This window comes from Dromaius novaehollandiae, chromosome 1 (assembly GCF_036370855.1).
Source record: "Dromaius novaehollandiae isolate bDroNov1 chromosome 1, bDroNov1.hap1, whole genome shotgun sequence".
Lineage (NCBI taxonomy): Eukaryota > Metazoa > Chordata > Aves > Casuariiformes > Dromaiidae > Dromaius > Dromaius novaehollandiae.
The window spans coordinates 172296141-172310585 of record NC_088098.1 but is presented as its reverse complement, the minus strand read 5'-3'; positions in this window follow the sequence as shown (position 1 = coordinate 172310585).

Genomic DNA, 14445 nt, shown 5'->3' with positions numbered 1-14445 from the left:
ATCTGCAAGAAAAAATAAGACATAAATTCTGTTTGCAGTTTTATGAATAGCTAGTAATACTACTCAGAATGAAGGATTCCTGTTTATAACACCTTTTAGAAGGGTTTTTTTTTTTTTGCATTTTCTTATGCAGGCACTGAGAAATGTGAAGCTTTTTGATCAAGATAAAACTGTATTAGAAATGTTTGATTCACTTCAGTCTCATATTAGAAAGTGTCTTTAAGCATGTTATTAACCCTTTCTGTGGTGAGCTATGTGATATATGTAGTTTGACTTCAGGTCATTTACTTACTCAGTAATTTTCCAGTATACTTCTATTAAAAACATTATTTTAAAGACACCAAGGGTGTATGAAATTTCCTCCAACTTTTTAATAGTAAATGTTACTCTTTCTCATACTACTTAGATGTTCCTGACTTTGTAGAGAAAGGTATCAGGAATCAAATTGTGGCTAATTGCACTGTAATAATCATTTCTACTGTTTAATCTATTTAACCTAGGAGAGTCACACAGTTTTCCTATCACAGCAGTTGTATGAAGTTTTTTTAAGGATTCCCTGATTAAAATTAAAATGCATAATGTGTCTGATGCCTTTGTGCTACTGAGAAAAGATTCATGTTTATGCCTTTGTTTATGCCTAAGCTGGCTTGTATTTACTGAAGCCTGTTATATATGTATTTTTGAGTGCTGCTAGTTACAATATTTTGCTTGTCTGCAAGCTGTTTTATTTTGAATGTGACTGACATTTCTAATGTTTTTTTTTAAAGAAAATGATTTTTAAAAATCCAGTAAACACAGAATCTGGCGTGATCTGATTAAATATGATGATACAGTATATAAAAACATATAAATGTCTTCAAACTAGCCCCATGCAGCAGGCTTCAGCATTCTTTAATTACCTAAGCAGGGTCTGTGGAAGTGGGACCTAAGATCATCTGTGAATTACTCTTTCCAAGATTGGGCTTTTGCAAAGTATGTTTGGTGTTATGATCATGGTCTTGTCCTCCTGAATAAGCATTATGAAATACTGCTGTTATTTCAGCTTCTCTGGTCCTTTTGCTATGCGCTGTGAGTGAAATTTCAGCTCCATTCATCAATGGAAGCCTTATGAATATTGGCCTCACTGAAGTACAGGTAAATTTGGCAATAGATTTAAAAGAAAGTAGGATTTCACTCTCTGGCTTTTCTTCTTACTTGCTTTTATGCCAGCTTCTGTGCTTTGAATAGTGCCGTACATATTCCTTCAACTCTCTTCCTAAAGTCAATGTTGTTTGCAGAACTGCTGTGGATGGTCAGATTATTAATGATGTTTATTTGTATTTGAAGTTAATCTTACATATGATATTGGCTAGGTTTGAACTTCAGCTCCCGAAGGTGTTAAGCCAGGAATACTCCACAAATAGAATTATTCAGGTTGGTATGAAAATAAGATAGGGAGAACATTCCTCACACTGCATGCGGTATATGCTATTGAATGGATTCTGCTTTGAGAATGTATTTCCCGACACTGTGAGATAGTCAAGTTCACAAATCTTTTGTGCCAGTTTATACCTACCGTATTTCTGTTGAAGCCAAAGGAACTATACACTTTTTTTTTTTTTTGGTCATGTTCATCCCTATGATAGCTCTACTGCAGAAGAGTGATTTGATTTGGTTGAAAATTCCCAAATTTTACAATAGGGAAGAGAAGGGGAAGGGAAAGGGGAAAAGAAAAGGAAAGGGGAAAAGGAAGAGGAACAATCTGACCTGGTCTGATCTACAGCATTTTTTGTCTCTAACTTATGTTAGCAAAATTCCCTTTTTCCTCTCTCTTCACCATGTTGCAGTGTTGGCCTATCATGTCTTTCAGTATGTGGTGTAACAGAAAGAGAGAGAGAGAGAGAGAAAAAAAAAACTTATAAAAACCCTTCTGTTTTCCCACTAGAGGGCTCTCCCAAAATACTCATGGGAGATAGCTTCAGCGACAGAGACTCTTCTCCTCTAAACAGGCACTCCAATAACAGTGCGAAGGGCATGGTAATGACTAGATCAGAATCAAATGAGATCAAATTTAATCTCCTCCAGGTTTTGCAAAAAAAATGAGATTGGTATTATTTTTATAGATAGTTTATTATTATATTTAGTTTATATGTACACATAATTTTATATAGACAGTTTTTTATGTAGATATATATTTTCTGGGGGTTAACTCAGCAAAACATACACATTCTGAGGTGTGAAGCTGGCAGAATTTTAGAATTGAATTTTAGATGTATAAATTTTGGAAATATAAAAAATATATATAATTTGTACACAAGTATTTGACATCTTTGTTAACACCCATAGTAATAAGTCCAGAAAGTTGATGGCTCAAGAAGAGTCGACTGTGTTACAAGTCTGAAACTAAACACTTGCACCAGTGCTAAGTAAACATGTAGTTCAACTAAGAATAGAAATTACCCTCATCAGCAAAGGGTATCCATGAAGGAATGATATTTCCTATAAATATACTAAGGTACGTGTACATTAGTTTAATCTGATGAAGGAGATGTAAACAAACCGAGGGCCAGAGCTCCAAATGGAGGAAGTAGGATGCATAAAAAATGTTCAAGGAAAGCTAATGTACTAGCTAAAATCCTTAATTTCATGCATTAAAAAAAAAAAGTTTGTTATTAATATCTGTCAACTGTTACGTTAAGAACTTGTAAAATAATATCCCCAAAGAAGTCATTCAGTTTTACCAAGAATTTCAACAGGGTGAGGTTTTCTTCTATATTTATCTTACCTATTCAAAATTCAACCTGCAATTTTGAATATATGAACTTTAGTGATCTATCTGGACATACCTGAAAAGGCACATGTTTTCAGAAGGTGATTGCTTAATATTTACTGATTATAGCATTTTCTCAAAACCAGGCACCCTTATAACAACAAAGGGAATCACAGATAATTGCTGGTCTGTTTTTAACTATTTTATTCTTTTTTAATTTTAGAAGGAAAAACCACACAAAAAAATAAATCCATGTAATGGGCAGCACATTTAAAGAAAGATGAAAAATCACTATTAATGTTTGGAAAAAGAGTTCAAATTGGAAAACTGGTCACATTCTTTTTTGGCTGTGTTTGCCCTGACCCATGTGACATTATAAAAATATACCTAGGATAAACTGATCACCAAAAAATGATTTACTGCTATACTATTAATACAGTAAATAATCAACATGTGAGTGAAAAAAATCCTGTTTTGACTGATCTGAAAGGATGTCACGCATAAAAATAATAAATATCAGAAGTTTTAAAAGTATTGATGAGGATGATAATACGGATAAAAATATTGATGACAATGCAGTTTACAATAACAGATTTCAGTAGAACTTCGACAGAAATAATTCTTATAAATTTATATGTCGTAAAGGGATGCATACAAGACACACAAACAGGTAATTTCAAAGGAAATATTGAACTTTGTAAGCTCAGGAATAAGACTCCTATCAACACTTGTTATAATCTCTGTGATTTAAACAACTCTGTTCCTCATTATTTGTCCGAAGTGGATGAGGGATGTGGAAAGCCCTTGGATAAATGGAATGTCAGGTTATGAGGGCAAGGGGAACACCCAAATTAGCTGACTGAAGAGTTCCCAACTGTGCAATGCAAGGAAAATACCAGCTGGCTTTGAAGGCCAGCCAGATTTAACTGGGTTAAATTAGTTCAAGTATGGCCCCCTTAAAGTCAGTCTGTATGTGGAGTCAGCTGGCAGTCTTAGCTAAGGGTACAAAATAGAGGAGGTAATCTAATTTTTATTTATCAAAAGTTACAAAGCTAACTAAACTATAACTAAAATATACTATGGTTACTCCTCTCTCCCTGCCCCCTACCCCCACCCCCGTAGCCATTCTGATAAGTAAAATTAAAGTAATAGCATCTTAGGGTTTAACACCACTGCAAAAATGTGCAGACATTCTTTCTTGGTTTTCTCCAAGGTATAGCCCAAGCATATTGGATTATTTTGATAGATATGTTACTCTAAAGAATAATGACTAGAAAGGAAAATAAAAGACATTTTTACAGCTATAAAATAAAAAGTTGCTTGGCCAGATAGATATTTTCTCTACACTTGGCCTTTTTCACTGTCAGTTTGGCATTTCCTAAATGTTAGAGGTCATACTTCTGTTATTTATTTCTCTCCAAATGTGTGTTTTGTTCTGTACCAATACACAGAAAGTAGCCCTCTCCCTGCAGGTCTGTAGAGTCACCTCAGACATTATCCAAGTAGGAATCTACATACGATACTTTGAGGCAAACATGAAGCAGTAAAGCACAAGGCCATCTTAGCAAAAAATATATATATATATAAAATGTATTTTAAGAAATCATTTGAATGAGGAGGGAGGATTATTTGGTTTATAACAAGCTACAAGCAGTTCCAAAAGATTTTGCAGCAGCATCTATAATACAAACACACATATACTTTTCATAGTACCTGATAATACAATTACATTTTGCTGATTGCTTTACAGCTATGCTTTGTCAAAAAGCAGCAAGCATGAGCTGCTCCACAGGAGAAGGGGAGCTGGAAGCAGAGGGTGATGGTGAGGGCCACAGGGCAGTGCCTCACCTTCAAGGGTGCAGTCCCACGGTACCTGAACAAGAAGAGCAAAGCAGGGCCGGTGACAGTGACCAGGGTCAAACAACAAGGCAGGTCACCGGGCATGTCCGTAGTGATGAGGCAGGTCTGAGGTCAAGACGGAAGTCAAATCAGTGGGTGAGGATCATGTTTGTGACTGTAATCAGGATCAGCCACAACCCAGCAATCTCCAGGCAAGTCCACAGTGATGAGGCAGGTCCAAGATCAAGGTCCTGCCGTGATGGAGAAATGGCTCAAAAAAAGATTCTTGCAGCTGTTCAAAATAAGGATATAGATACATTGTGATGTCTTTGCTATTCCCCAACATTTCAACTCAAGGATTGAAGCATTGCTGTTGCCAGCAACATGACTATATGCTGCATTGCTCTTTCTCTTCTTATTTGTTTCCATTTTTTTAATACTTACAAATTCCAGCTGACTGAGAACTGGAAGCTCCCATGACCCTGAACTGCGATTGGTAATGGAGAGTTTCTGTGCTTTGACCAAACTGTAGGAAGCATTTCTGCTACTTGAGCAGCTTGTGACTGCACCAGTCATGTTTATGTTATCAGATCCAGGAATATTTTCACATTTCTCAGGCCAGATGTGCAGCCAGCTATGAGACACCAGCACATACTGGCATCCCTATCTACTCTTAGGCTCTTATTTCTGATGAAAAGAAAGAGGTATTGAGACTAGACAAAAACCAGAGAGCCACAGTTGCCTCCATGTTTGTTTTATCAGGAGTTCAGGACCCCACAGCATGACCCCAGTCGGTCAGTCTAGACATAGACAAAGAGACTTACATAGTTGCTTAAGTCCTATCCTAAACAGAGGTGCTTTCTGAATTGAGGCATTTCCTGTGATCACTTAACTCTCAAGTCCTTTTTATTTTCCTTTACCATATAGCATCTTTCTGCTGCACACACTGAAAATGGCAATACAGAGCATCTAGATTGCTATTTCTACTGAGTCTTTTGCCATAAATTTCTCTAAGAAAATGCTATGGTGATTTTGTGTATCCATCACTGTGCATCCTGAAAGAAGAGCTACCTGTCAAGTGAATCCATTGCATGAGTTGGATATCATATTCTGGTAGTGGTTATTGCTTTAGCTTGAATAACGGCATTACTTTGTAGTTTGGTTTTATTTTAAGTATACACAGTGAACTTTCAATTATGTGCAAATTAAACAGCTGATTTGTTTAATAGCTGTGTGTAATAGAGCCCTCCAAATGGTAAAAAAAAAAATCACATGCTTTCCATCTTAACACTATATACTAGAATTCCAGATGTGAGAACAGATGCTGACTTATTATCTGTGATGCAAAATATTTCTGGATCTCTAATAGCTTGTTTTGTGTAGTAATATTACCATGTAGATGTTAAAAACTAAGCTGATTTTGGAATGGTTTATAACCTATAAAAGCTGTAATGACTAATCCTGAATCTCAGATTAGCCTATGAGATTGGTAGGTATGTGTGTTATAAATTAGACCTAACATTTTGTCAATTTTTAAGGATACTATAGAATGATAATATAAAGTACAGCAAGTAGTATAAGTGATAGTAGATTATTAAATGCCTACACATTATATATTAGTGATCACTCTTACAATTTTAAAGTGTCTAGAGATCCCAAATGGCGCTATGGGCTCCGAACAAATACATTATATGTGACAACTCATGCTATTAATGTTGTAGAATGTAAATAGATAAAAGGTAGAAAAAATAAATAAATAAAAAAACAGTAGAAGTAGATCTGCCTAAAGTCACAGATGAGCTTATTAGAATATCTTCGATATGCTAAAGATTTCAAAGGGCTTTATGAATTTCCTGGTGATAATGCAGCAGACAAATACAATAGCCATACATTTAATGCATCCTTCATCCTGGATTTAGGAAGCCATTTCAGTATGTGCAGCTGAAGTCAATAAACCTAAGCTCCTCCTGTCCTGAAAAGTAACAGGTTCTAAATCCCTCAGAGCAGGAATGCTGGCTAGCACTCTGCACAACCTCCTACTGCTTTGGTCTCATGGCTTCTTTACATTTCATGAGATTAAACAAAAATACTCAGTTTTGTGTTCCATCTCAAGGACCGTCAGCTAATGAGCCATCCATAGTAAAGAAAGGATTCATTGCTGCTTCTCCTCACTAAGTGTTGAAAGGGCTCAATGGATAAAATAACCATTTTGGCTTTGTTAGAGAAAGTGCAAGGATGTCTACTCTGCAGATGTATAAACAACTGAGCTGGCATCATGTATTTAACAAGACATTAGACCCAAAGAAAATCAGGCCCTGTCTGCATAGTATTCATTTACTACAACACAAGAGGGAACTTAGGAATCTTTTTTTTTTTTTCTTCACTCTAGTCAGGATTTAGGCACCTAAATAAACTTTTATTTAACTTCTTTAGTACTTCTATAATCAAAGACCTTTCTCTTTTCCTAATGAAACATACTTAGTTACCTAAAACTGCACTAATATATGTGCTACACAATGCTGCTGTTTCGCATACCGCACTTTACTCCTAACTTTCCTTTGACTGAAATACATTGTACATTAAGTAGAGTTATGATTCAATATACCTAGCTTTATGTCTATTGTGCCAACAAGAAAAATATGGGACTGTAACAAGGAAAATGTGGAGCCATTGCTGAGTGGGATGATTTAGTAACAGTGGACTCAGATAAACTTAGGTGCTCAATACCTTCCTTGCTTTAGCCATCACCAACAAGGTCTCCCAGGCCTGCGTGCTTTGACACAGAGTTCAAGGAGGAGAGAAACTACCAGCTATGGATGAGGACTGAGTCAGGGATTACCTGAGAGGACTCACTCCAAACAAATACACATGACCTGATGGGCTGTATCTGTGAGTGCTGAGAAAGCTGGGTGATGTCCTTGGAAGGTTGCTCTCTACAATCTTTAAAAAGCCATGGAGATCGGGGAGACCCCCGATGAGTGAAGAAAGGCAAATGTTGAACCTGTGTTCAGAAAAGTCCAAAAGGGTGATCTGAGCAGCTACAAGCCTCACTTGTCTCACTTCACTCCCTGGGAAAATTATGGAGCAAGTTATCTAGGAACACATTTCCAGGCAAATGAAGGAATACACGGTACTGAGAACAGTCAGCATGGGGCAAATCATGGCTGGCCCATCTGATTGCCTTCTGTGATAAAATACTTGGAATTATGGATGAGGGGAGCGCAGTGGATGTCATTTGCCTTGATGTTAGTAAGGCTTTGACCCTGCCTGTCATAATATTATTTTATCCATGTTAGGACTTTACAATGTAGATGGGTAAACAACCAGATGGGTAAACAACTGGTTGGAGAAACAGGCTTAGAGGGTAGTTCTACTTAAAAGACAGTAACAAGCAGGGGTCTATACCAGGACCTGTCCTGTTTCATATCTTTATCAGTGATGTGGAAGAAGTGACGCAGTGCACTTTCAGCAAGTTTTCAGATTACATCAACTTGATATGCTGGAGGTCAAGGGTGCCAATCAGAGGGACCTAGACAGCCCGGAGGAATGGGTCAACAGAAACATCATGAAATTCAACATGGAAGGATGCAAAGTCTTGTCCCTGGGAAGGAAGACTCCCCTTGGTAGTGATACAGGCTGGAGACTGATGGGTTGGAGAGCAGCTATGTGAAAAAGGCCCTGGGTCCCCCTGGGGGACAGCGAGCTGAACATGAGCCAGCAGTGCAGCCAGGCAGCGAAGATGGCCAGCAGCATCCGGGACTGTGTGTGCCCTTTACTCAGCACTTGTTAGGCCACATCTTTAATACTGCATCCAGTGTTGGTCCCCTAGTACAGAGAAGACATTGGTAAACTGAGGCGAGTCAGGGGAGGGCCACCAGGATGGTCGGAGCTCTTGCCCTATGAGGAGGAGAGGCTGAGGGACCAGGGCTGGCTCAGCCTGGAGAAGGGTCAGCTGTGGGGGCACCTCAGCGCAGCCCCAGTACCTATGGGGGGGAGAGCATCAAGGAAATGGGGCCCCGCTCTCCACAGCGGTGCATGGCAGAAGGGTGAGAGGCAATGGACACAAATTGAAACAGGCTGGATATAAGGAAGAATTTTTTCCTCATGAGGACATTCAAGCAGTGGAGCAGGTTGTCCAGAGAGGTTGTGCCATCTCTGTCCGTAGATGTTTTCAAGGCCTGACTGGATAAAGCCCTGAGCAACCTGGTCTGACCTCAGAGCCCGCCCTTCTTTGAGCAGGAGGCTGGACCAGAGACATCCGGTGGTCCCTTCCCATCTGAATTGTCTTGTGAATCTATGATCTATTTTGCCTGTTAGTCACAGAAACAATATTTCCAGGATGTGATTAATTTGACCTGTTTATCATGAGTATTTGTTTTAACTGAGATGAATGATGCCATAAAACTGCCTGTTTCTTCACTGGCTATGAAGATAGTCCAGACAGCTAACTCAGATCTAATTGTCAACATGCTAGGTGTCTAAAATTAGGTCAGGCAAATCCTATACTGGCTGTCTGTGCCCAGCTCCCTGAAGGGCCTGGCTGGATACCAGGGAGAGAAAGGAGGAGATTCTTTTTGTACAATGCCATAGCAGCTAGAACACTTGCTGGGACACAGATAACAGAAAAATATCTGAAATCTGAACCCTTTGTGCAGGGACAGGTCTCCCTTTTCCTCAGTAAATGTTCAACTACTACTGACATATGACTAGCTTGTCTCAACACCAGTAAAACTATAAAAAGCTCATTTAAGTTCTCCCGCTGGAACTCCTCCTGTTTATAGCAAATGGATACATTTTGATTTTGAACTTAAAGAAAAGCTTTCTTCTTTAATTTGTAAATAGACTACATACCATTCGTGCTACCACGGTATCTTGCATCTTTTGTCAGTGTAACAACAACTCTGACATATTCTGTTTATATAAATACATTCTGTAGGTATATCTGTAGCCATAGAAATATTACCATGCTCATTTATGTTACTAATAACATGTTGGGAACAAAAAAGTACAACAATAATTGGTAATAGAGATAATACCATTCATTTTTCCCTCGAATATTCCATTCAGGTTATATGTGTGAAAAAGTTCAGTAGTTTCCTTTTCAAGGTATATACCATTCTAACCTTATCAAAACTATGCCTCATTTTTTTTTAACTGCATGAATGAATATATTAAGATTATGGCTTAATTATAGCCATTGCTTTTCGAGCCTTATTAGTGTTCTATGCTTTATGACCTTTAGTTTCTTTTTCGTGTATATAATCCTTCATTATACAAAACCAAGACGCTTCACTTTTATGTTGCTTTTCCTCTAGCACTTTGCATGTTAGTACTCTTCTCCTTTGTGATCCGAGCAACAATATCTTTGTTCATACTAATTCAAAGCAAGAATATGATACTGCATTCAAAATTGTAGGTGTTCCTGACACAACCCTTGCTACTACATGGTGTATTTTGTCTTCAAACATTAGCGCCCCAAGGCACACATATGTTTGAGCCTGGGGAATGTGTGTTTTCTTTTGAAGTTTGTTTGCATTTCTAGTTCACAACAGGGTGCAAAGTTAAGATTTCAGAGCACTGAAACAAGGACAGATTACCATTGTTTATTTTCAGCATCTCATCCATAGATGTGTACAAACTGTTTCCATAATTAGTGTAAACTGTAGACTTCTTACATATTCACAGGTCAATTTTGTATTCGTCTATGACAGAAAACTCTAATGTAGAGTCTGATTAGTGCCTATTTTGCTAACATATTATAAGGAAAATACTTCCTGAATAGCCTATTTGCTTCATTTTATACCCATGCTTTATTATATGTTAAAATATCTTCTTGATATTATAGCATATATCCATTTCACAAAGTAAGCACTATTCAAAATTATCTGATTTTTTTTAATTACTCGCAACATTAATGCTTTCATTGTTGCAAGGTCTTCATTGGAACATACACTGTACAGATCAGTCCTTCTGTACTAAGAAGTTTTAGTTGTTTGCCTGCAGCCTGCTGCAGACAAGGCACATTTTCTTTGTAGGAACCATATTTATCATTCAGCAAAATTAATTATTGTTACATCTCCTGTTCTAATATCCAGAATATTACTTTCAGATACTGACTTTTGTCCATGAGTAGCCTAGAACAGGTGTTGCTAGTCAGCACGTCTTTTCATGATGCTATTATTATTACTTTTGGATTCAAAGACTTTTCTTTCTCCTTTACTTTTTTCTTACAGCTATAATAGATTAAATAATTGAATATATTTCAAGTAGACATTCACAGAAAAATTAGCAGAATTTACAACAAATACTGTAAGACTGCTCAGTCTTGTGTTGTCTTTATTTCTGATTTTTTCTTAACTCGGCCCACTGATTAATTTGAGGTATCTCTAATATGGAGCTCCATAGCTTCTCTTTCTTCTAAATTATACCAGACAGTACTTTTGTGGATATGTGTGGAACCATCACCAACATGACTGGCAAAAATGGAAAAAATAGTATTAAAATATCATCTCATATGATCCTTGTATAGTTTTCATGAAAAGCATGATTGGTAAAACTAATACTCATGTCCTTGTTATTAAAGCAGACACTGCTCAAATATGGAAGTAACTCCTCCCATCCAATTTTTTATCTCTCCCCTGCAAAATATATGCTATGATAAAACAGAAAGTGACTGTTCATCAGGACATTATCATTTCAAGTCATATCAGTATTTGAAAGTCAAGAGGGATATTTAGAAATATGGCTTTCAGTCCTGACTTATATGGAAGATTATCTGAGACAGTGAGCTAGAGCTCCAGATTTTTTGTATGATTTTGAGTAATAACAAATTATACTAGATTATTTGTTGTTTCAATTTTTAGAAAAATTAGTATTTTTGATAATGACTGTGATTGTTACCTATCATTTCCATGCTCTAATAACTCATTCTCATTTTGGGTTTTTGCTGTTGCCTGAATGAAGTTTTAAAAATAAATATTGCAGGTATATTAGAATATTGTAATTATGTTATTGATATCACACCTATTGAATATAGAGTTTCAAATGGAGTTTGGAGTCTCAGAATCAATATGTGCAGCCTTTTACATAGCCTGCATGTGAAGACCCCTGGATAAACAAATAAGAATCAAGATTTCACTATTTCTTACAAACATGAGATATCTTTGTTAGTCTGATTGACCATGGTAGGGTCAGTAAGTAAGCTTTCCATATAAACATTTATATGGTATGGGAAAGATAATCTCTGATTCAATTCTGCTTACCTCACTGGAATAATAGAAAGATGGATTTTATTTTGCATGTCATCTCAGGCGATTAAAAAAAAAAAAGTCCAAAAGCTTCTCTGAAGAGCAGAGAAAAATATATTAAATATTTTCCACTGCTTACTTTATTTGTTTTTGCTTACCTGATGTATCTAAAGTATGGAGGCAGGTCAACTGGAGATGTAAGCACAATAGGCAGCCTGATAATTGTACCAGATGCTTAAAAGCTTCTCCTCAAAGTTCTGTTATTTTTTTTTTGCCTTTTTTGTCAGAATGATCAGAAGTCTTGCTGCACTCACAATAGCGAACAGCCTTTTTTTTTTTATGGAGGAAATTGATGCTCTAATGTTAGCTGTTACTGGGTGCCATTTGGGTGCTTTCTTTTACAATGTTTTTGAACCTAGGTTTCAAGATCACCTGTGTAGATAATTTCATTCTATAATGAGGAGATAGCGTAGACAAAATATACTCTTTTATGGAGGATCAGGAGGAATTGGATCTCCTTTTCTGCATTTTTGTGGTCTTTATCCAAATGGAAGATAAAGAAACTTTTTTAAAATTAAATTTTAAATTACTGATTGAACTCACTTTGAGTCAACTTTTAGCTTATAATGTCAGTTATAGAAGAAATAGATATTTCCTAATTGCCACTTTCTTCAAAACACCATACCCTGTTAGATTTAACTATAGGTAGATATAGGTAGATAACTATAGATAACTATAGGTAGCTGTTCTTATTCTCAGACTTCCAAAATGCTAAAAAGAAGCAATCACAAAACAGTGTGAAGTTTGAAAGAATATTGCTCTTTTAAAACATGTGATTAGATTCTGGCCAAACTCTCTACTGTCAATTAAATCTAGGAATTTTCCTGTGCCTGAGTTATCCTTTCATATAATCCTGATGGTAGTATTGAGAATGCTCTGTCCTCACAGGACATCATCCTTATCACTACATCTCATGCTGATTTTTGCCTGAAGAAAGTTGGGCAATTAATGATACATTTCTGCTTATAAAAGTGAATCAGAGTTGTTTTTGAAAAGTTCATGACATTTTTTCTTCTAAATCAAGTAACCATATATGTATTATTTTTGTTAGATAGCCTAAATGGTCATGAAGAAATGTCAATATTTGAATGAATGACATCTCTTCTTTTTTGTATAGCTTTAATCTTACTTTGGACACTTTTACTTTTCAGTTTATAAACGAGCATTATGATCTATTTTCCCTTTTCTTTATTGATTCAGTACATTGTCAAACAGGCTCAAAGTTTCAACTGATAGGCGACAGAGACCAAAAAAAAATCATAGAATCATGGAAAATAAGGTGGAGAGTGACTCCTTTTTCACTTATTTCCACCACAAGCAATACCACTGATGTGAATGGACTACTCAAAGTAAGTTACTGTTTAATGCAAGGGAGAGTACCGTAGTCTGGCTTTCTAAGTATAGTACAAGGAACAAGTCTGCATCTCCACAGTACTGTTCCAGTCCAGTTCTAACTTTCAAATATTAATGTGTAACCTTGTAGCTAAGGAAGCAAGCTAGTAAAATGCTGGAAAGAACAGCACAGTCTTGCAGGAAAGTTGTAAAGGCAAATGGAAGGTCTTTTCTCTCTAATATTTATACAGAAACAAAATGGGATTTTAGGCTTAGGTGAACCTTTTTGCAAAAGGGAACAGCAAAAGAGTAAAAAAACAATCAAAAAAATAAAAAACCAAGAGACCTTGTTCCTTATAAATCCTGTTCCTTAGAAATCCTGTTCACGTAGGAGTGCTTACTATCCATGCCTATACTAGCAATTTAAACAAGGCTAGGGAATGTTCTCAGGCATTGAAATTTAATGGTTTATATTGTTAAATTGCAAGTACAATCCCCAGAAAAAGTTTGGGCTTTGTCCAGCTTTCAGAAAGTTCCCCGGCATGGTTTGGGAATTAGCATGGGCAAGAGACCATTACAAGTAGGCAATTTAGGTAAGGCCTCCCTATTCTGGACAATTGAATAGCATAGGTAAGGGCTGCCCCATGCCAGTTGGCCTCAGAGCCAGAGAACAGTCCTTGGTATATTTGATTTTTTATTATAAACCAGTCCCTGAAGTGGAAATTTCCAGATGCTCGACAGTTTGAACAGTCTGATTATTTAAGTTGAATGTATGGATTTAGGGCCTAATTATAGACTTCTTTTTTTAAAAAATGTTGGCCTGAATATTTGAGCAAATACAAGGCAGAGCGTTCTCCCATAATGCCAAAGGGAACTTGATGGCTAGGAGACCTGCCAGCTTCCAGGCACTCGGAGCACTGTATTGGTTTTCCCCTCCTTTGGCAGCTCAGTAAGTGCCCAGAAATGTTTCTTCCATTGCCTGTTTGTACATAATTTATACCCACTGAAAGACTTAGGTTATCACTACCAAAGAGTTGTGACAAATATAGCAACACAAATGACTTGACTTGGTTTGCCTATACTTATTTATGCTCTTCATTACAATATTGAATTTTCAAGCAAGTTGTGTCTAAAACCTAGCTGATCAGCTAACAACTTTCAGGCTTCAACTGAGTAAAATAAATCCCCATGTTAGATGCTCAAAGCTAAGAAAACCCC